This window comes from Macaca nemestrina, chromosome 8 (assembly GCF_043159975.1).
Source record: "Macaca nemestrina isolate mMacNem1 chromosome 8, mMacNem.hap1, whole genome shotgun sequence".
NCBI lineage: Eukaryota > Metazoa > Chordata > Mammalia > Primates > Cercopithecidae > Macaca > Macaca nemestrina.
In genome coordinates, this window is record NC_092132.1 from 136,393,963 (window position 1) to 136,416,935 (window position 22,973).

At 38.5% G+C, this 22,973-nt stretch overlaps 1 protein-coding gene across 6 annotated transcripts in view; it reads right to left on the bottom strand.

Moving 5' to 3' along the window:
* Window positions 1-22,973, bottom strand: part of LOC105482138 (arylamine N-acetyltransferase 1) — a 137,469-nt gene that overhangs the window by 21,322 nt on the left and 93,174 nt on the right. The window lies entirely within an intron of this gene.

Below are 22,973 nucleotides of genomic sequence, written 5' to 3' on the forward strand. Positions count from 1 at the left end.
AATAATATACAGAAATGGCATTTTGAATCAGAAAAAAAAAAAAAAAAGTAAGTCTACCAGTCAGCCCCCATGGGATTACACGTATTATTTTGAAGCAGGAAGCATACACAGTTCTCTGGGGATGGGTCCCAACTTCCACCAAGGGCAGCACAACTTTCTTCCTTTGTCCAGCTATTACAGGTGTTAAGGGAGCCTAGAAATTGATGGGAAAAGTTGTAAGTTACTTCTGAGCGTATCTAATTACCAGGTAAATTACAGAGTCACTTTCTCACTTTAGACTGAGGCTCCTTAGCGCTATTTGAATGTTGTTTAGGGACTGCAGTTCTGAAAGCAATCAATGCTTTTGAACTCTACCTCCTTCGCTCTCACTAACCAGGAGTACCTGTGCCCTTAGGGCTAGTGTGGTGGCCTGCAAATTTGAAACAGAAATCTTAGAGAGATTCTGCATACAAGGCTAAGCATGATTTGAAGCCAGGTGTTGTCCTCCATGTTCACGGGATGCTTGTGTCTCCTGTGCAGGGGCTCCTGGTCTTGAGATGATCCCCTGTAACTCCAAAGGCAAACTCCTTGACCTTACTCATCAAACAGAGATTTGACCATTTTCTGGACCACTGCTGAAACTGCTAGCAATTTGGATGACATATTAGTGAGAAGAGGGTCTGATATCTGCTCCATCTGAGAACACACAGGTATCCATCTACTAGAAACCAGCACAATTACTCCCATGCAGCTCCTTAGCTAGGAGAGAAGAAGACAAGGAATCCAACAAGAGAAACGCACACATTCCTGCTGCCTCTGCCTTAACATTCTTTTTTCTTTTGAGACAGAGTCTCTATTGCCCAGGCTGGAGTGCAGTGGCGTGTCTCAGCTTACTTAAACTTCTGTCCCTGGGGCTCAAGCGATTCTCCTGCCTCAGCCTCCCAAGTAGCTGGGATTACAGGTACCTGCTACCATGCCTGGCTAATTTTTGTATTTTTAGTAGAGACAGAGTTTTACCATGTTGGCCAGGCTGGTCTCGAACTCCTGACCTCAAGTGATTACCTGCCTCATCCTCCCAAAGTGCTGAGATTACATGTGTGAGCCACTGTGCCCAGATAGCCTTAAGTCTTCTGTCCCCTGCTCAAGGGCCATGCTTCATATTGTGTCTACAGGGCCATTAAACTCTCTATATGGAGATAACAAACCTCCACCATCACCAGTGGATTCAACGGATATGACTTGGTCCTGGTGCTAAACATCAGGGTGAGAAGAAAATCTGAGAAATCCTGATTGGCATCATAGGCAGAGATCATATACCTGACTAAAATGATTTAAATCATTGAGGCTATGCTACCTCACCCTCTCCCCTACAGACACATCACTAAAGTAGTCACTCTTCAAAGAAAATGTCCAGTGCAGCTCTATGCACTACTGGTTAATTATCATGTTGTATGAAAAGCCTCAGCATTGCTCTGCTGTGCCACACCAGTGGGTCAGCACTCCCCAACCTCCAGTGAACACAAAGCAGGCTCGCAGTCCAGTTGTGCCAATTCCATTCAGCCCTAATCATACCCCAGTCAGGATGTGGCTTCAGGGAGCTATACATCAAACCAGTAACAGTTAGGATGTCTACTTAAGCCACAGGATCCACAGTTTTGAAAGACGTTATGCAGATGCATACAACCATGTATATTTTCGTTTTTTAAAATAGCAGGTTTAGGCCAGGCGCCGCGGCTCATGCCTGTAATCCCAGGACTGTGGGAGGCTGAGGCAGGCAGATCACCTGAGGTCAGGAGTTCGAGACCAGCCTGGCCAACATGGTGAAACCCTGTCTCTACTAAAAATACAAAAATTAGCTGGGCATGGTGGCTGGCACCTGTATCCCAGCTACTCAGGAGTCTAAGGCAGGAGAATCACTTAAACCCAGGAGGCAGAGGTTGCAGTGAGCTGAGATCGTACCATTGCACTCCAGCCTGGGGGACCCCAAGAGCGAAAGTCCGTCTCAAAAAAAAAAAAAAAAAAGTAGGTTTACAGGTAGCATTATTACAATATCCAGTTATATACAGGAATTACATGATAGAAGGACCATCTCTTTAAAGACCTGGTTCTGTATGTTTTTGAAAAGTATCTGATATATATATTTTATATATATAAATTTTTTTTTAGAGTGTCACTCTCTCACCCGGGTTGAAGTGCAGTGGTACGATCTCAGCTCATTGCAACCCTGCCTCCCAGGCTCAAGCAATCTTCCTGCCTCACCTGCAGGAGGTGGAGGTGTGAGGATCACTTGAGTCCAGGAGTTTGTGACCAGCCTGACCAATATAGGGAAACTCCGTCTCTACAAAAAAAAATTTTAAATTAGCCAGATGTGGTAGCACACATCTGTGGTACCAGCTACTTGAGCGGCTAAGGTGGAGGATTGCTTGCGCCCAGGAGGTCAAGGCTGCAGTGAGCCGTGATCGCACTACTGCACTCCAACCTAGGTGATAGAGTGAGAGACCCTGTCTCAAAAAAAAAAAAAAAAAAAAAAAAAAAAAAAATTCTAATTCATTAGATCTTAACATCTGGAATATCTTGAAAATGAAGTTTTCGGCCGGGCGCGGTGGCTCAAGCCTGTAATCCCAGCACTTTGGGAGGCCGAGACGGGCGGATCACGAGGTCAGGAGATCGAGACCATCCTGGCTAACACGGCGAAACCCCGTCTCTACCAAAAAATACAAAAAACTAGCCGGGCGAGGTGGCGGCGCCTGTAGTCCCAGCTACTCGGGAGGCTGAGGCAGGAGAATGGCGTGAACCCGGGAGGCGGAGCTTGCAGTGAGCCGGATCTCGGCCACTGCACTCCAGCCCGGGCGGCAGAGCGAGACTCCGTCTCAAAAAAAAAAAAAAGAAAAGAAAATGAAGTTTTCTCTTGTGAAATGCAAAAATCTAAAAAAAAACAGGCTTTTTATATATAAATGTTTTTATAAAAAACTTCAGAGGTTTTATTAAACTAAAAACACCACTAATTGAAAATCAAAGGCAATCTATAAAACCTATTATTTTGTTGTGTTCTTCTCATACTATAGACATATTCAAGTCAGTTAGCCTTTAATTACATACAGGTCAGAAATGCTCACTTGAGCCTGATCTTGATTAAGGATACTGTATGAATGCAGAAGCCTTTAATATTTGATCCATAGCTTTAAAATATGTATTATTACACATGGTATGTTTATTGCCTATCTTTTTTTTGAGACAGTCTTGTTCTGTTACCCAGCTGGAGCGCAGTGGTGCAATCTCGGCTCACTGCAGACTCTGCCTCCTGGTTCAAGAGATTCTCCTGCCTCAGCCTCCCGAGTAGCTGGGATTACAGGCATGTGCCACCACCACTAATTTTTGTATTTTTAGTAGAAATGGGGTTTCGCTCTTTGGCCAGGCTGGTCTCGAACTCCTAATCTTAGGTGATCCATCCACCTCGGCCTCCCAAAGTGCTGGGATTACAGGCATGAGTCACCGTGCCCCGCCCTATTTATTACCTATCTATATATTTACTTATTTATTTTTGATTCTTAAAGTATGACAACTGAAGGTCAGGGCCAGCTTGCTTTCTTTGTCCAAGACAAAAGGCATAAACCTGGCCTCCTGCATCAGTGCTCCATATGATATTTCAGCAGTGAGTTCCACCACCAGGTCCTGGAGAGCAGCTGCTCATGGCTTCTAGGTCCACAGCTGACAGAGGAAAGCAGCTGAAAGAAGTATTAAATCGGTTTTCAGAATCAGTCCTCAGGAAGGTTTGATGCCTGGGCCAACAAACGTGAAAATGCATGCATGTAGGGTAAGGAGAAAACACTCTTCTCATCTAGTTCAATGATGGTCACTAGAATGATGTCACACTGTGTGCAGCCACAATTTAAATACTCTAGGCTGTGTTCAAAGCTGCCCAGGACTTTATCAGTGAATGCCGCCTCATCTGAAATTATGCTCTGCCTGAGACATACAGCCCAAGGACACACACTTTCACATAGGAGTGAACAGAAAAAGTTCTGAAGCACTTAATTAAACTTACAACAGCAGCCTGGATAATAATTGTGGGCAAGTTACCTCTAGCATCTCCATTTTATTCTATGTATAATGGGATTAAGATCATCTCACTTGTCAGGTTCTTAAAAGAGCTGAATTAAATTACAACACATATATTAGAATATAAAATGTCAATAGCAGGCCGGGCGTGGTGGCTCACACCTGTAATCCCAGCACTTTGGGAGGCCGAGGTGGACAGATCACTTGAAGTCAGGAGTTCAAGACCAGCCTGGCCAACATGGTGAAAACCTATCTCTACTAAAAATACAAAGATTAGCCAGGTGTGGTGGCACACACATGTAGTCCCAGCTACTCAGGAGGCTGAGGCAGGAGAATCGTCTGAACCTGGGAGGTGGAGGCTGTAGTGATCCGAGATCATGCCATTGCAGTCCAGCCTGGGCAACAGAGTAAGACTCTTGTCACAAAATAATAATAAAATGTCAATACTACATAAACGAACGCTGCTCCTAAACAGCAACCGAAGAACTCCGTGAAGTTGCTTCTAAGCTTCACAGTCATCATGCAGCTGGAACACAGTGTAACCAGCCTGTACTGCAAGGAAATTCGGAGAGAAAAGGCAAGAAACGACCACATCACAAAACAAGTAAACAAAAGCCTTCTACCTATAAAAACTGATCAACTTTTTAGATAATCACTTCCCACTTCCCTTGAGATGCTAATGTCTGGGGTAGAAAAATATGTCTTTAGGATATTGCTGCTAGTAGTGGAGATTTGGTCAACTCTATGTTGCTTGCATTCTAGCATTATGAGGTTTTTGCCCATTTTTATTATATCATTACACATGCTTTTTCAAACCACACTGTTATCTGCTATGCTTCCCCCAGAGAGTACTGCTCTCTTTTCCCATCTTCTACTACCCTCCAAATGAGAGTTGCTGACACCAGCTACCTTGCAGGAATGATTAAAGCAGATTACAAACGTAAAGTAGCCAGCACAGTGCCTGATCAATAAACATTATTATGAGAGGAAGCAAGGGAAAAGTTGGAAAAAATAATAAAGTGAATAAAATTGCTGCCATAAAACATGTGTTTTTCAAGCTTGAAATCCTCAAGGAACCCCTAATGCTACCCAAGGAAAACAACTGCAGCAAATTCTCTGACAACTTTTATGAGTGAATAATGCCTTTTATTTGTTGTAGTAAATATTTCTTACTGAGATCTCGAAGTAAGGGGCAACTTCTCTGTGGACGTGATACACACTGACTTTTTTTTTTTTTTTTTGAGACAGAGTCTCTCTCTGTCACCCAGGCTGGAGTGCAGTGGGACAATCTGGGCTCACAGCAACCTCCGCCTGAGTAGCTGGGATTACAGGTGTGCACTACCACACCCGGCTAATTTTTGTACTTTTAGGAGAGATGGGGTTTCACCATGTTGGCCAGGCTGGTCTTGAACTCTTGACCTCATGATCCACCTTCCTCAGTCTCCCAAGTGCTGGGATTACAGGCATGAGCCACCACACTCGGCCTGATGTTTTTCTAAAAGTAGGTATATCTATTACGTATCAATTAAAAAATTAGGTTTCATTTTAAAAAGCTAAAAAACTAAAAAAAAACCATGATTTTTTACTTTATATTAAAGACAAATTTAAATATACACAAAAATAAAGATATGTATAATCAAATACCATGTGCCTCCTTCCCAGTTTTAATAAAAGTTGATAAAAATCAACTTTTTTTGACTTAAAGCTAATAAAATTATAAGTAAGACTTATTCATCTATACATGTGTATTTTGTCCTCCTCCCCCACACTGGAATATCTTAAACACATGAATGGTTATTTCTTAAAACGAATTTTACCTTGATAAAAGTCACAGAAAAATTTTCTCATTAGTATCAGAGATAACTGGAGGAAGTCAAAGTTGAAATAAAGCTGTTTAATGAATGGACTCTGGAAGGTGGGCATGGGCAGACATCAGAAGGAAAAATGTTGCTATCTTACAGTTATAATGTTTTCAGGGATGTGTGTAATTGTTTACTTGTGAAATCACATACATATAGACTTTCTATTATGCTGTGTAGCATCCTCTATTTATATCATTCTGTTTTGTTCAGGTACAAAGAGTAAAAGTATATATTTCTAGAACGAATATGTATTATGTAAAGATGAATTTTAACTTTTAAAAAGAAGACAACATAGCTCTGTAAAAATGGAACCACAAAACAATAATGCTGACTCGCGTGGCATAAAATTCTGTGTGTGTGTGTGTGTGTGTGTGTGTGTGTTTAAAATACAAGACAATAGCATACAAATTGGGAGGGAATAAATGAATTAAAAGTAGCAATTTTTTCAGGAAGTTTTAAACTTTTAGGTTCCGGGGGATATGTGCAGGTTTGTTATATAAGTAAACTCATGTCACACGGGTTTGGGGTACAGATTATTTCATCACCCAGGTAATAAGCATAGTACCCTATGGACATTTTTCCTGATCCCTTTTTTTCCTCCCACCCTCAGCCCTCAAGTAGGCCCCAGTGTGTGTTGTTCCCTTCTTTGCATCCATGTGTCCTCATCATTTAGTTCCCACTTATAAGTGAGAACATGCGGTATTTGGTTTTCTGTTCCTGTGTTAGTTTGCTAAGAATAATGGTCTCCATTTCCATCCATGTTGCTGCAGAAGACATGATCTCATTCTTGTTTCTGGTTGCATAGTATTCCAGGGTGTATATGTACCACATATACGTTTTTAAAAGTCAGTCTACCATTGATGAGCATTTAGGCTAATTCCATGTCTTTGCTGTTGTGAACAGTGCTACAGTGAACATAACGCATGCAAGTGTCTTTATGGTAGAATGATTTGTATTCCTTTGGGTATATACCCAGTAGTGTGATTGCCGGGTCAATGGAAATGCTGTTTTTAGGTCTTTGGGGAAGCATCACACTGTTTTCCACACTGGCTGAACTAATTTACGCTCCTACCAGCAGTGTATAAGTGTTTCATTTTCTCCACAGCCTCGCCAGCGTCTGTTATTTTTGAGTTTTTTGATCATAACCATTCTGACTGGTGTCAGATTGTATATCACTGTGGGATTTTTTGTTTTGGTTTTTTTGTGTGTGTGTGTTTTTTTTTTAATACAAGTTTATGCTTAAATGTACAACAGTTCCAAGACAACACTTCATTTCAGCTATAGGTGGCAAAAGGCGTTATGGCAGGGAATAGATATGTTTAAATACAAATGAAATCAAGGGTCACCATCTCCTCAGGCACAAGGAACAGTTTACTTTTTGCCAGATTTCGTAATTCCACGTCTGGCCAAGAGCCCCTTCCCTGCGGCCTGCACTTTTAGCTCCTTGAGTTTCTTCTACTCCTCTTTTTGTTTCTGCTTGAAAGCCTTATCTTCCTCGTCCATCTCCTTGGCCTGCTTCTTGGGCTTTTCAAAGGCTTCTTCTTGCCATCTTTGTGGCCAGACATGGCACCTGCTGCCCCTTCCCCCCTCTCACTGTGGTTTTGATTTACAGTTCTCTAATGATCAGTGATGTTGAGCTTTTTTTAATATGCTTGTTGGCCGCATGTGTTTTTTCTTTTGAAAAGTGTCTGTTCATGTCCTTTGCCCACTTTGTAATGGGGTTTTTTGGTTTTTGCTTGTAGATTTAAGTTCTTTATAGATTCTGGATATTGGACGATTGTCAGAAGCATAGTTTGAAAATATTGACTCTTATTCTGTAGGTTGTCTGTTTATTGATAGCTTCTTTTGCTGTGCAGAAGCTCTTTAGTTTAATTAGTTCCCATTTGTCAATTTTTAGCAATTACTACTAAGCTTTGTTAAGGCAAGGGGCATGTTGCAATCTCTAAAGCGGACACTGAAAGGATGACAAAATAGGAAAAACTCCCAAACAATGGAGAAAATAAAAGGAATAATATAAAATATCCAACTGTTCTAAGAAAAAGCAAAAATGAATCAAGTATATATGGGAAAATAAAAATATAATAAGACAATAGATATAAACCTAAAATATCAGCAATTATGTTAAAGCATTTACAAAATTTATATTGTCAAATTGGATATTTCAAAAACAACTATATGCTATTTACATATGTGTAGCAATATTAAACATAAGAAAACAGGAGGCTTGAAAGGAGAAGAGTGCAAACACTAACAATGAGAAGAAAAAAGAAAAATGGCGTAGCTACACCAGTATCATACAAGCTAGTCATTAAGATAAAAGCTTTATGAGAATTAAGAGGAGCACTTCATAATGACATTAATTCATTTGTAATTATAAAATTCTAAATGTATAGTCATATAATAAAGAATTCATCTAGAATTATAAAATTCTCAATTTACAAACATCAATATAAAGAAGAACTATAAATAGACAAACCTATAATCATAATGGAAAATTTCAGTGCCTATCTTCTACTAGCTAATAAAACCAATGCATGAAAAATCAGTATGAATAGATTTTTTTAAAACATGGCTAACAAACTTGACTCTTATGAACATATGTAGAAAATTTCACCCAAAAAAATTAAAATACGTAATGTTCCCAAACATGTAATGCAAGTGTTAACCAATTCCAAAGGGTTGAAATCAGACCTACCGTGTGCTTTGACTACAGTGCAATTAAACTAGAAACCAATAGCAAAAAGAGGACTAAAGCTTTCTCAATATTTGTAAATTTAGAAAGACATTGATAACTAAGCCAAGGATCAAAGAAGAAACCATGATAAAAATAGAAAATATTTTGAAAGCATAACAAAATGTAACATATCAGATTTTTGGGAGATAGCCCAAGCAATACTTACAGGAATAATTTATATGCATTTATATGAATTTTAGGCATACATAAGAAAAGTAGAAAGGGTGAAAAATAGCGATCTCAAAATATCTAGCTCGAGAAATTAATTAAAAATTTGTGAATTAAACCCAAGGAATTTTAAAAGAAGAATGAATGAAAAGAATAAAGATAGTGGAAATTATGAAAAAGAAAACAACAACATTAAAATTTGTTTTTTTAAAGACTAGTAAAATGGATAAACCCTGGCGAGACTGACCAAAAGACAGATATAGAAAGCGAGCACACAAAGACCAACAATATAGGATTGAAAAGGGGAATATTGTCATAGACTTAGAAGCAGTAAAAAAGAAAATTACACCATATTATGACCAGTATTATGGCAATAAATTTGAAAATTTTGGTAAGCTTAACACATTTCTGAAAAAAATACAATGCATAAAACTGTCAGAAGAAAAATAGACATTTAAAATAATCCTGAAACTATTAAAGGAATTGAATCTATAATTTAAAAATTCCATACAAAGAGAACATCTGGCCTAGATGGTGAATTCTGGTGAATGCTGGTGAATTCTACTAAATATTTTTAAAAACTTTTATAAACTTTTCAAGAGAATAGAAAAAGTAAGAACTCTTCTCCTAACTTCTTTCATGAAGTTGATCTAATGTTGGCATACAAACTTGATAAGAACATTCTGGAAAGAAAAATTACAGAACAATCACTCCTGAAAACTGAAACAAGCACTCCTGAAACCTGAAAAAAATAACACTTAAACATTTGTTTAACCAGTCTTTAGGTTTGCCAGCAACTTCTAAAAAAGATAGTAGCCCACAACCCAGATGAATTTGTTCTAGGAATTTGAGGTAAGCTTACTATTCAAATATCACTGGACATTTGATAAAATGTCATAGAATTTTGCACAAGCATGCATTAAAAAAATGAGTGCATGCAAAAACTGGTGAAATGTTCTAGAGGGAAGTAGAATGCAGGATTCACATATGGCAGAAAGTAGAAGGGCCAAGAAAGAAAGCTCGCTCTTGAAAGCTCTATGTGCAACAGCATTAATCCATTCATAGAGAGCCTTCATGACCTAAACATGTCTTATTAGGCCCTACCTCCCACTACTGTTGCATGGGAGATTGTTTCAGCATGAATTTGGGAAGGGGCATTCAAATAATAGCATTATTTAAAATACTGTTAAGATATAAAACTATTCTTGTTTATTATGTATTGACTACACATTCAGCAACCTTGCTAATTACACTGATTAATTCCAGTAATTTGTAGATTAAATGGATAAAAGAAAGCCAAATGTTATTCATCAAGAAAATGGGAGAATGACCCCCAAAGGTATTTTGGAGATCTTCAAGGCTGCCCCTCTAATCACAGGCCCAGAGCATTAGGGCCTTGTGGGCAGAACGGTTTTGGATGATGGGCCCAGGGTACCCTCCATGGGCTGCTCTTTATCAGGGTTGTCTCTGGACTCTGATCCATCCATTCTAATGCAACTCTCCTTGGCCACACCTAGTCTTCCAGAAGGCAGATTGTAAACCTTCGAGGCATCTCTGCGGTTCTAATTCTGCAGGCTCACATAGTGCCAGAGCTGAGGAGGCATGACTTTCTTCAACTAGACTTCAAAGGATGTTTTGGCAAGTCATGGGGCCCAGGAAGAGACTTGTCACAGGGGTGGAGACACCACAGAGAGTCTTCACTAAGGTAATGCCTAGTGAAGCAATGGGAATAGGGACCCTCCACCCTGCCCAGGGACCCTGAAAGTATAGAGCCACCAGTATACATTGCCAGCCTGGGAGAGCACAGGCATGAGACTCCAACTCATGAGAGATGCTGTGTGGGCTGAGCCCAGCAAAGTCATAGGGGCAGGGTTGTCTGAGACCTTGGGATCCCAACCCAAGTGTGTCTGAAAGGCAGGCCATAGAGTCAAGATTTTTTTCCAAGCCTTAAGATGTAAGGCCCTGTTGGCTTTGGGACTTGAAACCTGTCACCCCTTTCTTCTTGCCTATTCCTCCCTTTTAGAATGGGAATGTCTGTCGTGTGCGTGTCCCACCACTCTATTCTGGAAACATGTAAATAGTTTGATTTCACAGGTTTATTGGAGGGGATTTGTCTCAGGATGAATCATGCGTCAGTCTCACCTGTATCTTCCATTCTGTAAGGGAACACAGAAAATGATGAACCATTAATCTAGGATGCTTCTTCTGACTCCTCAGGCTGTTTATCTCTAATGGCCTTTAAGACACTACGTGGGTAAGGAACTTCTTCTGCCGGGTTCTTCTGAATGTCTGCCTAGAAACTCCTAATTCTGCAAATTTTCCTCCATTTAGATGGGACTCTGGACTTTGGACTTACTGGAGCTATTGAGAAAGAATTAATGTATTTTCTATGCGAGAAGGACATGAGTTTTCGGGACCAAAGGCAGAATGCTATGGTTTAAAATGGTTTGAATGTTTGTCCCCTCCCCAAGTGATGTTGAAACTTATAATGCAAACAGTATTGAGAGGTGGAGCTTGATGGGAGGTGTTTACATCATGATGGCAGAGCCCTCATGAATGGATTAATGCAATTGTAAAAAGGGCTTTCAAGAGTGGGCTCTCTCTTGGTCCTTTTCACCTTCCACCACATGAGGATTTAGTGTTCTTCTCCCCTCTGGGGAATATAGCGTGCAAGGTGCATCTCGGAAGAAGAGAATGGCCTCACCAGGTATCATAACTGCTGGTACACTGACCTTAGACTTCCCAGTCCTCAGAACTATGAGCCAATACATTTCTGTTTATGAATTACTCCATCTGTGTTATTCTGTTATAGCAGCACAAAATAGGCTAAGACAAAAATTCATTTAAAACAGACTACTTATAATAGCTTAAACAACGTCAAATCAATAGCAATAAACCTAATGATAGATCCATGAGATGTTTATGCAGAAAATGAGTAGACATTATTTAGAGACATTTTAAAAGTCCTAAATAAATGAAGATTAGATAGAACTTAATGAAAACATGTCATTTATTCCTAAATTCATCAATATGTTCAATGAAATCCCCATCTAAATCCCAACAGTTTTTGAGTCAAAATTGATGAGTTAATTTTAACATGCATATTAAAATGCAAATAGTAAAAAATAGTAAGACAGTCTTAGAGAAGAACAATGTGGGGAGAATTGCTCTGCTAGATAACATGACTTATTTAGCTCTAGAAATCAAGATTGAAAAATAGGCTAAGGAAATAATAGCTCAGAAATGACCCATTCATGTGGACACCAAATTCATGACAAATATGACACTGCAAAGCAGTGAAAAGAGTTTATTTTTAAAAATGAAGCAATCTATAGCTCCAACCATAAGCAAAAATGAATCCTGGGTGGATTGTAGACCTAAAAGTAAAAGGTAAAACAATAAAGCTTCCAATAAACAGCAATGCAGAAAATCTTCATGACATTGGGCTATAAGAAAATTTGTACACAAAATGTACTAATAGTATGTATAAGACATAAAAGGCAGTAATTATTTAAAAAGACTGATACATTGGAATACTAAAGAAATGCTGAGTTTCAAATATGGGGAGCAAAATAGCTGAACAGGCCCTCTGTCAATCATCCCCCCCACAGGAACATCAAATGGAACAACTATCCTTGCAAGAAGGCACCTTCAAAAGAGCTAAAGAAATCAGGTGAGGTATCACAGATAAAAAATCAGGTTTTATCATAATAACAAGAAAAGATACACAGTGAAGAAGGTAAGAAGGATAATCACTCGTTGCCTAAACCATCTCTCCTCAATCCCAGGCACCATAGAGAGGAGAGAGACAGTTCCTGCTTGGGGAGGGGAATGGGAAGTAAGTATGGGAATTTGTATTGGAAGTTAGAGTCAGGCCTGCCACAGCACAACACAGCACGGGCAGAGCCCCCACAGTGCCTGATTCCAAACCCAGGGAGGGAGAATGTAGGCCTTCTCTGGGACAGAGGAGAATCCACTGCCCCAACTGGAGGAAATCAAGTCCTGGTGAACACTGGCTGACTGAAGCAGAGACATTTAATAAAATACAACATCCCTTCATGGCAAAATCTCTCAACAAACTGGATGTGGAAGGAAAATATCTCACAACGATGAAGGCTATTTATGACAACCCGCAGCTAACATCAAAACCAAATGGAGAAAAATTAAAGCCTATCCCCTAAGATCTGGAATGAGACAAGTATACCCACTTTCACCACTTTTACCACTTTTACACATATTAATAGTACTGGAAGTTGTAGCCAGTGTAATCAGACAAGAGAAAGAAATAAAGGGCATCTCAGTTGGAAAGAAAGAAGTCAGACTGTCCTTGTTTGCAGATCACATGGTGTTATATTTAGAAAAACATAGGGACTCCACAAAAAGATGTTCAAATTGATAAAGTCACTCAAGTTGCAAGATGCAAAATCAACATTTAAAAATCCATAGTCTCTATTTTTTTTCTATTTCTGTGAAGAATGTCATTGTTATTTTGATAAGGATTGCACTGAATCTGTACTTAGCCAATAGCCAATTGCAAAGAATCTTAAAAAGAAATTTAAAAAGCAATTCCATTGAATCCTACTGAATAGCTGCTTTCTAAATTTTTAGGTATAAATTTAACCAAAGAAATGAAAAATCTCTACAAGGAAAATATAAAACATTGATGAAGGAAACTGAAGAGGACACAAAAAATGGAAAGATATCCCATGCTCATGGATTTGAAAAATTAATATTCTTAAAATGGCCATACTACTCAAAGTAAGTACAGATTCAATGCAATTCCTATCAAAATACCAATGACATTCTTCACAGAAATAGAAAAAAATTCTAAAATTTGTATGGAACTACAAAAGACCCTGAATAGCTAAAGCAATCCAGAGCAGAAAGAATAAAACTAGAAGTACATTATCTGTCTCAAATTATACTATAAAGCTATAGCAACCAAATCAGCATGGTATTGGCATAAGAACAGACACATAGACTAATGGAGCAGAACATAGAACCCGGAAATAAATCCACTACTCCCAGCCACCTCATTTTTAAAAACTGATACATTATGATAACATATATTTGTGAGGTATAATTTGATGTTTCAATATATATGTGTTGTATAATGATCAAATAAGGATATTTAGTCTTACCATTTCCTCATGCATTTATTATTTCTTTAAAGTAAGAACATTCAATAAGCCTCTCTTCTAGCTATTTTATACTATAATATATCTTAATGTAAGTTGTCACCATATTCTGCAGTGGAACTCAAACTCATTTTATGAGGCCAGCATTATTCTAATATCAAAGTCAAATAAGGGCACTACAAGAAAATAAAATTATAGGCAAGCATTCCTAATGAACATAGATTCAAATATCCTCAAAAAAAATACTGGAGCAGAGCAGGTGCTCAATAGATCTTTGTTTCTCTTTCCCAAATCCAGGCTTCACGCCTGCTTGCCTTTGCTCAGTCTGTACTTTCGGACTGCAAAAACTATATTTCTCAACCCCTCAGACCCTAGTCAAATAGCATCCCCCTTGCCAAAATTCATTTTCCCTTCATCTAAGTGTGAAATCCAACTCTAGCACTAATTTTCCTAACTCAACACTACCCTAATGTCAGAATCAAGTCCACTCATGAAGCCCACCCAGGCTTGGTCCAGAGCCTTGCAACTGGCGGTCCTCAATGACTTTTGGGGTTTCAGTGAGTTCCCTTTGGCTCCCCCAATTCTACTTCTTCCTTGCTTATCTACATACCATGTCTTTCATGCCTCAGTACTTTTCTTTAAATCTTACCTGACCCCTATTGCCTAGAACACTCCCTCCTCTGACTTCTTACTATGCCCACCCTCGGCCTCGTCTGTAATTTGGGCCATTAGTTATTGTTGCCTTGTGACATCTCCTCTATTATTCTTTGTATATCTTGTAAAGTTGCTTAAGATGTAATCTTCCCAGACTGCAAAACATTGGAAGCAGGCAGAAACAGTGCCTTCCTTGTATTTCTGTGTGTCCTTCATGAGGCTAAACACAATGCCGGGCATATCAGTGCAAAATAAATATTTGCTTTGATTGGGTTTGTGATAGCACATGTGTAGATCTATCCCTAGGGCCCTGGCACTCTGATTGACTGAAGAAGTATGCTTCATGCTCTGATTCTCTCTCCCACGCCTCTGAAACTTGAGCCCTTACAGACATTTCAGAATGCATGTATGATTTTTCTGGGGTCTGCAGACTCCAGCAGGGACCGCTAGTCATGCACCAAAATCATTTCTGCCCTTATTTCTGTGCACATTTCAATATGCCCATGTCTTAGCCTTCTGCTGTAGCGCGTCACTGACACTGAGACAACTGCAAAAAGGTGAAAGTGATGCCTGCCACTTCCAAGCTGGTGCTTCAAAACCCAGGTTCTCAAGAGGATGTTTGAGTCGCCATAGAAAATGCTCCAAAATTTCAATTCTACCTCAGACCAGTTCCCTAAAATCAGGTATTTCATTCTTTGTCTCTCTTCCCTATCTACGTTTTCACCTTATCTGCTGCTACTATCAAACGCATGATTATGTAGTATTACCACATTGAGGATTTGAAGAGTGTCCTGGGACTAGGTGTGCCAAACAACTAAGGCTCAGTCCCCGCCATGGAGATTTTCCCAGTGTTTTTGGCAAGGAACACACAGCAAATATCAGGCAAATACCGTGCAATAGATGGAGAGACGTAAGAACAAATTGGCCGAGAGAGAGTGAGGAAGAGGACGAGAGAAGGCTGGGCACACAGTGGAATACAGAGGGATAGATTTTGACTAATTAAAGGCCCCCAGGAACAAGAAGGAAACGTTGAAAATGTTGAGGAAAGGTGTTCTATAAAGAAGGATTTGTAGTGTTTGGAGGATAACATTGAGATGTTTAGTGAGGTGGAAGTGTAAGGTGAAAAGAGAAGTCTAGAGTAGTAAGTGGTGATAGATTTGAAAAGCTTGTAAGCTAAACTCTAGAATTTGAACAAAGAGGAAACTCTGAATGGAGCCCGTAGAAGTCTCTATTCAAAACTCGGCATTCCTTCTCCTAACACCCAGCCGTTAGGGAAACTGGTCACAGTCCTGATATTTTATTTACTCCTTCCTCTCTCAAAGGAATACGACTCAATTGTCCACATTGTGGATTTACTGAAAGCCTTACAATTCTATTCATCTGTCACTTAAATAGAAAGAACAGTGATAATTTTCACCAGGAAAACTTGATTCATGAGCTTTTCAGCTACAGCTGACATCTCACTGAGCACTGCAATTCTCTGCTGTCTACAAATCCTAGTCAAAGTAGCAAAACTTCCAGCGAAGACCCAGAAATAGAACCTCAGTCCAGGTTCTGTGAGTGAAGAGATATTGTCTCTTTCGTTACCAAGTTGATACTAACTCAGCCCAGAAATCAAATAGTATCTATCAAAGCCACACATTTTAATATACAGGAAAATCCACACTAAACTTTTATTCTCTTTTGACTTCTGTTCAGTAGCTTAATATTCTGAAGACCAGCTTGACCAGAAGGAATGCTGTCCAAGAAGTCACCACTGATTATTTTCTATCAAGTAGCTACAAATCCAGGCGAATATGCAAAACAGGTGTTAAGCAGAGGTTCCTAAAAACATACAGTGTGAGTTCTTGCATCTCCTGTTCTTAAGTTTGCCTCTGGTGGTTTTATTTCTTCCCTGCAGTGTCAACTAGTACTTGCCATTTCCCATCTCCCTCCCCCTGTCCCATGACTCCACTCCTGTGACCTAATAATGCCTTTTAGCTGCATTAGATTAATTGCACCATTTGTTAGAAAATCCAGGGAGGATGTAAGAAGAGAGAAAGTTAATAGCTGACTCACATGTTTCTCACTGAATCTTAATCCCATGTGTTCAATACTGCGAAAATCAAAGGCTAAGATAACCTCAAAACTGGAAGGGTCCTTAAGGCAATATTAAATAAAAGGTGCTCAAAGTCACTCCGCTAATTAGAAACATCCATCTTCTAAGCTGCCTTTTGGATTCTCCTGGACAACGATACACATGTTGATAAAGTTGCAACCTCAGTAATCTAAAACTTAAAACTAAGACTTCTATTCATCTGATTCCAGCTAAGAAAAATGATGACCAAATCTGAAAGGTCGATATAAACATTATTGTTTGGCTTTAGGACAGTGGGATACAAATGTCTTTCCTCCCACTGCATTTATTATTAACACATATATCCTCATTTCTAAAATGAGGTAAAAACACTAACCCATCATTATATACAATGGAATTTCTTGTAATACCTAATAGTATTCATGGGTAATGACAATGACACCAAATAAATATAAGCTGGGAATTCAGGACTTAAAAAATAAAGCAATTTTCTCATTATTCTTATGTCAGAAGCAACTGTGTGTAAATTGTACAATTTTTAAACACAAAATTTTAGGATTTAGAAGATAAGTCTGACTAATGCTCCTATAACAATATAAATAAAGCTTTGTGTTAATATCAAAGATCAAATCTGAGTTAATTCATTATGTATTCCAAAACCTATTCAACATCTTTTAATATTTACTATTCTTGGAATATGGTGGGATAGGTAAAAGAGGGAACAAGAAAAGATACTGTAATTCTGAGTGTTAATTCTTATTCATTGGGAAGAGACAGATGAGGAAGGAATAAATGAAACTGTCTGTTGACATAATCTTACATATAGAAAACCCTAAAGATTTCACCAAAAAAAAAACTGTTAAAAGTGATCAATTCAATAAGGTGTAAGTTATAAAATCAACATGCAAAAGTCAGTAATGTTTCTATACACTAACAACAAATTATCTGGAAAGGAAATTTTAAAAATAATCTCATTTACAATAGCATCAGAAAAAAATACTTAAGAATAAATTTAACCAAGGAGGTGAATGATGTCTGCACTAAAAGCTATAAAACATTGATTAAAGAAATTGAAGATGACACAATAAATGGAAGGATATTCTGTGTTTATGGATTGAAAAAATTAGAATTGTTAAAATGTCCATAATACCCAAAGCAATGATTTACAGACTCAGTACAACTCCTTTTAAAATTCCAATGTTATTTTTTATAAAAATAGAAAAAAAATCCTAACATTCATATGGAACCACAAAGACCCTGAATAGCCAAAACAATCTTGAGCAAAAAGAACAAAATAGAAGGCATCACACTTCCTGATTTCAAAAATATTATGAATCTATTGTTCAAAAAAAAAAAAAACAAACACCAGCATGGCTCTGGCATAAAAACAGACACCTCAACCAATGAAACACAATAGAATGCCCAGAAATAACCCCAAGTATTTATGGTCAATTGATATTTGACACATGTACCAAGAACACAAAATTGGGGAAAAAGTCATTTTAATAAATGGCGTTCTTCTGCATGTGGATATACTTATCTCACACTCACATGCAAAAGTCAACTCAAAATGAATAAAATGCTTAAACATAAGACCTGAAACTGTGACACTACTGGAAGAAAATTGGGGATACTCTCCATGACATTGGTATAGGCAAGATTTCTTGGATAGGACTCCAAAAGCACAGGCCACAAGAGCAAAAGTGGGCTAATTGGGATCACATTCAAGTCAAAAGCTTCTGCACAGCAAAAGAAACAATTAAGAGAAGTAACAGACAACCCACGGACAGGGAGAAAATATTCACAAACCATACATATATAAGAAACTCAAACAACTCAATAGCAAGAAAACAAAAAACATGATTAAAAATGCATAAAGGATCTGAACAAGAATTTCCCAAGAGAACAGAAAGGAATGGCTAACAGATGCATGAAAAAATGCTCAGCATCTTTAATCATCAGGGAAATGTAAATTTAAACCACAATGAGATATTGTCTCACACCTGTTAAAATGACTATCATCCAAAAGAGGAATGATAAGTGTTGGCAGGGATCTGGAGAATAGGAAACCCTTGTAAGCTGTTGGGAACATAAATTAGTACAGTCATTTTGGAAAAAAGTATGAAGTTTCCTCAAAACTAAAAATAGAATTACCATATGACCCAGCAATTCCACTCTGGATATATATTTAAAGGAATTGAAGTTGGTATGTTGAAGAGATGTCTGTGTTCCCATGTTCATTTCAGCATTATTCACAATAGCTAAGATGTGGAAGCAACTTAAGTGTCCATCTTTATTCAATGGTAGTATGAATAAAGAAAACATACTGTATTACACAATGGAATACTATATAGCCCTGAAAAAGTAGGAAATTTTGTCATTTGTGACAACATAGATGGAGCTGGAGGACATTGTGCTAAGTGAAATAAGCTGGGCATGGAAACCCAAATACTGTATCATCTTACTTGTTTATGGAATAAAAACAAATTTTGATCTCATAGAAACAAAAAGTATAGAGGTGATTACCAGCAGCTAGGGGAGAGGAGGGATGGGGAAAGGAAAGATGTTGATCAAAGGGTAGAAAGTCTCTGTTAGACTGGATGAGTAAGATTTAGGGATTGATTGCACTGCATTTTGGCCATAATTAATAATAATGTGTATTTCATAATTTCTAAAAATAATAGATTTTTTAACATTCTGATCACACCAAAAAAATTATAAGGTGATGGATATGTTAATTACCTTGATTGACTCTTTCTACGATGTGTATGTAGATCAAAACATCACACTGCATCCCATAAATGTGAACTATTGTCAATTATAAATAAATATTTAAGAAAACTAAAACTTACTCTGTACAGAAAAATGAATCATAAATATGATGCAGAAATATTGAACTTAATAAAGCCAGGCAGCAGGAATATAAGGTCAGTGTAGCTCTGCACATACTTGTTCTGAGATTCCGTTGCCCAAAGGTGTGAGGAGACCATAAACCCCTTGAGAACTGTGTATGTTTTCCCCCATTCTTCTTAGTGCTATATAAGCATGAGAGTTAGCATTTGGGAGGTAGAAGGGTTATAGAGAGAACCCTTTTTTGTAAAAGATGGGGCTTAGGCATGTGTGCTGAGGTTTACCCAGAGTTACAGAGCTAAGAAAAACCCTGGGTTTCCCAACTCCTTATCTGATGCTTGCTATTCTCTTGCTTGCTACCTCTGCTTCACAAATAAATAAATATTATTATTACAGGAAAAAACTGTAATAACCGCCCTCCAAAGCTGGGTTCTCCAGGGCATAAGGACTCCTCTGGATTTGCAATTATTTGTTAAGTTGAAGGTCCATTATGATGGAGAAAATGTAATACTTTTCTGTATGTGTTTTTAATGGGATTTGACCTGTGGTGCCTTCCTCTGAGAACTTAAGAATTTTCCAGCCATCCTTGAATATCTTTATGAAGGTAGCTAGAAAACAGTAGGAACTTTACAGAGGAGGAAACCAAGGGGTAAGGTGACTTCTGGAAGGGATATCAGTGAATGAGTGGAAAGCTAAAATAATGATGCGTTTAATCTTCATCAGCAAGGGCAGGGACTGAATGTGTCCAGAGGAAATACAGCTTGCTGAGAATGGTCTAATCAATCATGGTGGATGTAGGTCCAGTCACTGAACAGCCTTACCTCACAGCTTTTCCCTCACCCTGGGAAACAGACATTCCTGTGGCTTATCTAGTCATACACTTGCTCAGATATTGACAGCAATTTATTTTATTGCAAAATGTTCAGTTTCTTCTAATCATCTTTTTCTCTCTTCTTAGTGACCCCAGGGCACTAGTGAGCCATTCATCACACACAGAACCACACAAGGATGACTCACGCATATATCAACAAGCTCTGTCTCTGTTTCTTACTTTATCCATCTCAATAGAGTGTCTTGAGATATTCTTAGTTAGATTAAAAGTGGATGTGAAAGGCGAGTCTGTCTATTCACTCCTTTACGTAACTGCAATGAAACTATAACTGTAATATGGGGTGCATATTGTTTGATTTTTTTAAATGGCAGTAACATTGTTTCAAGGCTATCCTCTGATGTTATGGGGTAGTCGAGAATATTTGCTTGTTACAAGGAACCACCGATTAGGGAACAGGCATTGGATTAGGATGAGAGAGATATATATATAAAATATATTTTTAATATATAAATATATATTTTATTTATATGTAAAAATACATATTATATATATTTGTATATATAGATTTTATATTTATATATAATATATACATTTTATATGTATATAATATATACATATATAAATATATATAAATATATATTATACATATAAATATATATATACATATTTTTTATATATATATATTTTTTTGAGACAGAGTCTCGCTCTGTTGCCCAGGCTGGAGTGCAGTGGCATGATCTTGGCTCATTGCAAGTTCCGTTTCCTGGGTTCACGCCATTCTCCTGCCTCAGCCTCCCGAGTAGCTGGGACTACAGGTGCCCGCCACCACACCCGGCTAACTTTTTGTTTTGTGTTTTTAGTTTCATTGTGTTAGCCAGGATGGTCTCGATCTCTTGACCTCATGATCCGCCCGCCTAGGCCTCCCAGAGTGCTGGGATTACAGGCGTGAGCCACTGTGCCCAGCCAGATGCTATATTTTTTAATAATCACAACAAATCCATGAGGTACATAATCTTACACCCATTCTATTGGTGAAAAAACAAGACTGTACAACAAGAAAGTGTCAGAACTGAGATGTGGAACGTGCACTCTCCACTACCCACACTGGGCTCCCCAGCATTGGTAAGAGATGAGACTATTTTCTGTGCCTCAGTGTTATAATGTTGGCCATCTGCAATTGTCATCCCAGTTATTAGAAAGCCCTTTAGTGTCTCTGGGGCTGAATGTAGGTGCACAGCACAAGCGCATGAGTATCCACAACAGCCTTGCTTTTCCTCTGTGCAGTGATATGTTGGAGGTTTTTAATAAACAGGATGATAAGAGAACATTCATTTCATGAGGTGGAAAACAAGAGGGACCTATTATAGAAGACAGATGGCAAGAATGAAAATGCCAGATAGTATGATCTCGTTTGAGGAACCAGACCCCCTGATTCTAAAGTTCAAGTTGCAGCTGCACCCACGTGCCTTGACTGCAATAAGGATCAAAGAAATGTGATGTATTTCTTGCTCATATACTGTGCTGTGCACATGAGTGTGTGTGTGTGTGTGTGTGTGCATCTCTGTGTGCACGTGTGCTCTAACAGGGCACAGCCAAGAGAGCCCAGTCAGAGAAATCTACAGCAGCAGTAGTACTGTTCTCTGCCTGACAATAAAACACCATGGAAGACTCGTCCCTGAAGAGAGGTCCCGGGCTCCCCGTGAGAACGGACTGAGGATGATAAAATGTGTGCATCTAGCATCACATGCTTTTGTTCTTCCACAGGGGCACTGCTCAGAGGTACTTTTCAGATACAACAGCTCATTTTGGAACGTCTCCCTGGCAGGTGACCTTGAAGCTTCTACTCAGGTTCTTTGGGGGTATAATTTGCTCCATCTAGAAATACAATTAAATTGAAGTCAACTTCTCAAATATTTATTAAACAGTAATTATGTGCACAGCAGTGTATTAAATACAAACCATGAAAGATGTAGAGGTTAATAAGCTATACTCTTTCAAGGAGTTAATTTTATAAGATATAAGAATTAAGATATTTATCTGAATAATGATCATAAAAGGCCGAGTGTTAAGAGTCCTATTTTACCACTGAGATGAGTCAAGGTATTGATAGAATTTTAACCACCAGAGTAAAGGGTGTTCTGCACAGAGAAACAGCATGGGCAGAGGCTAGGGGAAATAGCGTGTAGTCGTTTTGAGTGGTACATGGATTGCATGAGGGAGAATAAATGACAAGCCTGGCTGCAGGGACAAATTGGGATATATGGTGGACAGGGATGGAGAGAGAATCATCCCAGCTGGTGATCAGAAGGTCACTGGTGACTTTCCCAGCAGGTGTTTTGAAGAAGCGGTGTGATCAGAAGTCAGTTTGAAAAGCTATGTTGAGGAAAGTGGCATGTCGGGAGGTAGAAGCAGTTAAATGTCAACCAGTCTTACAAAGCATGTGGAGCTTAAAAGTTTCTATTGTAACAGCATATGCTGCCTGCCGTTTTCTTTTTCTAGTGCTTGGCAGAAGACCCATTAACATAAAGCATTAACTCTTGATTAGCTAATGGAGAATCTTATACATCAACACAAGGTTGATAATTCTGACACTACACTTATGCAATTACAGTTTTCACTG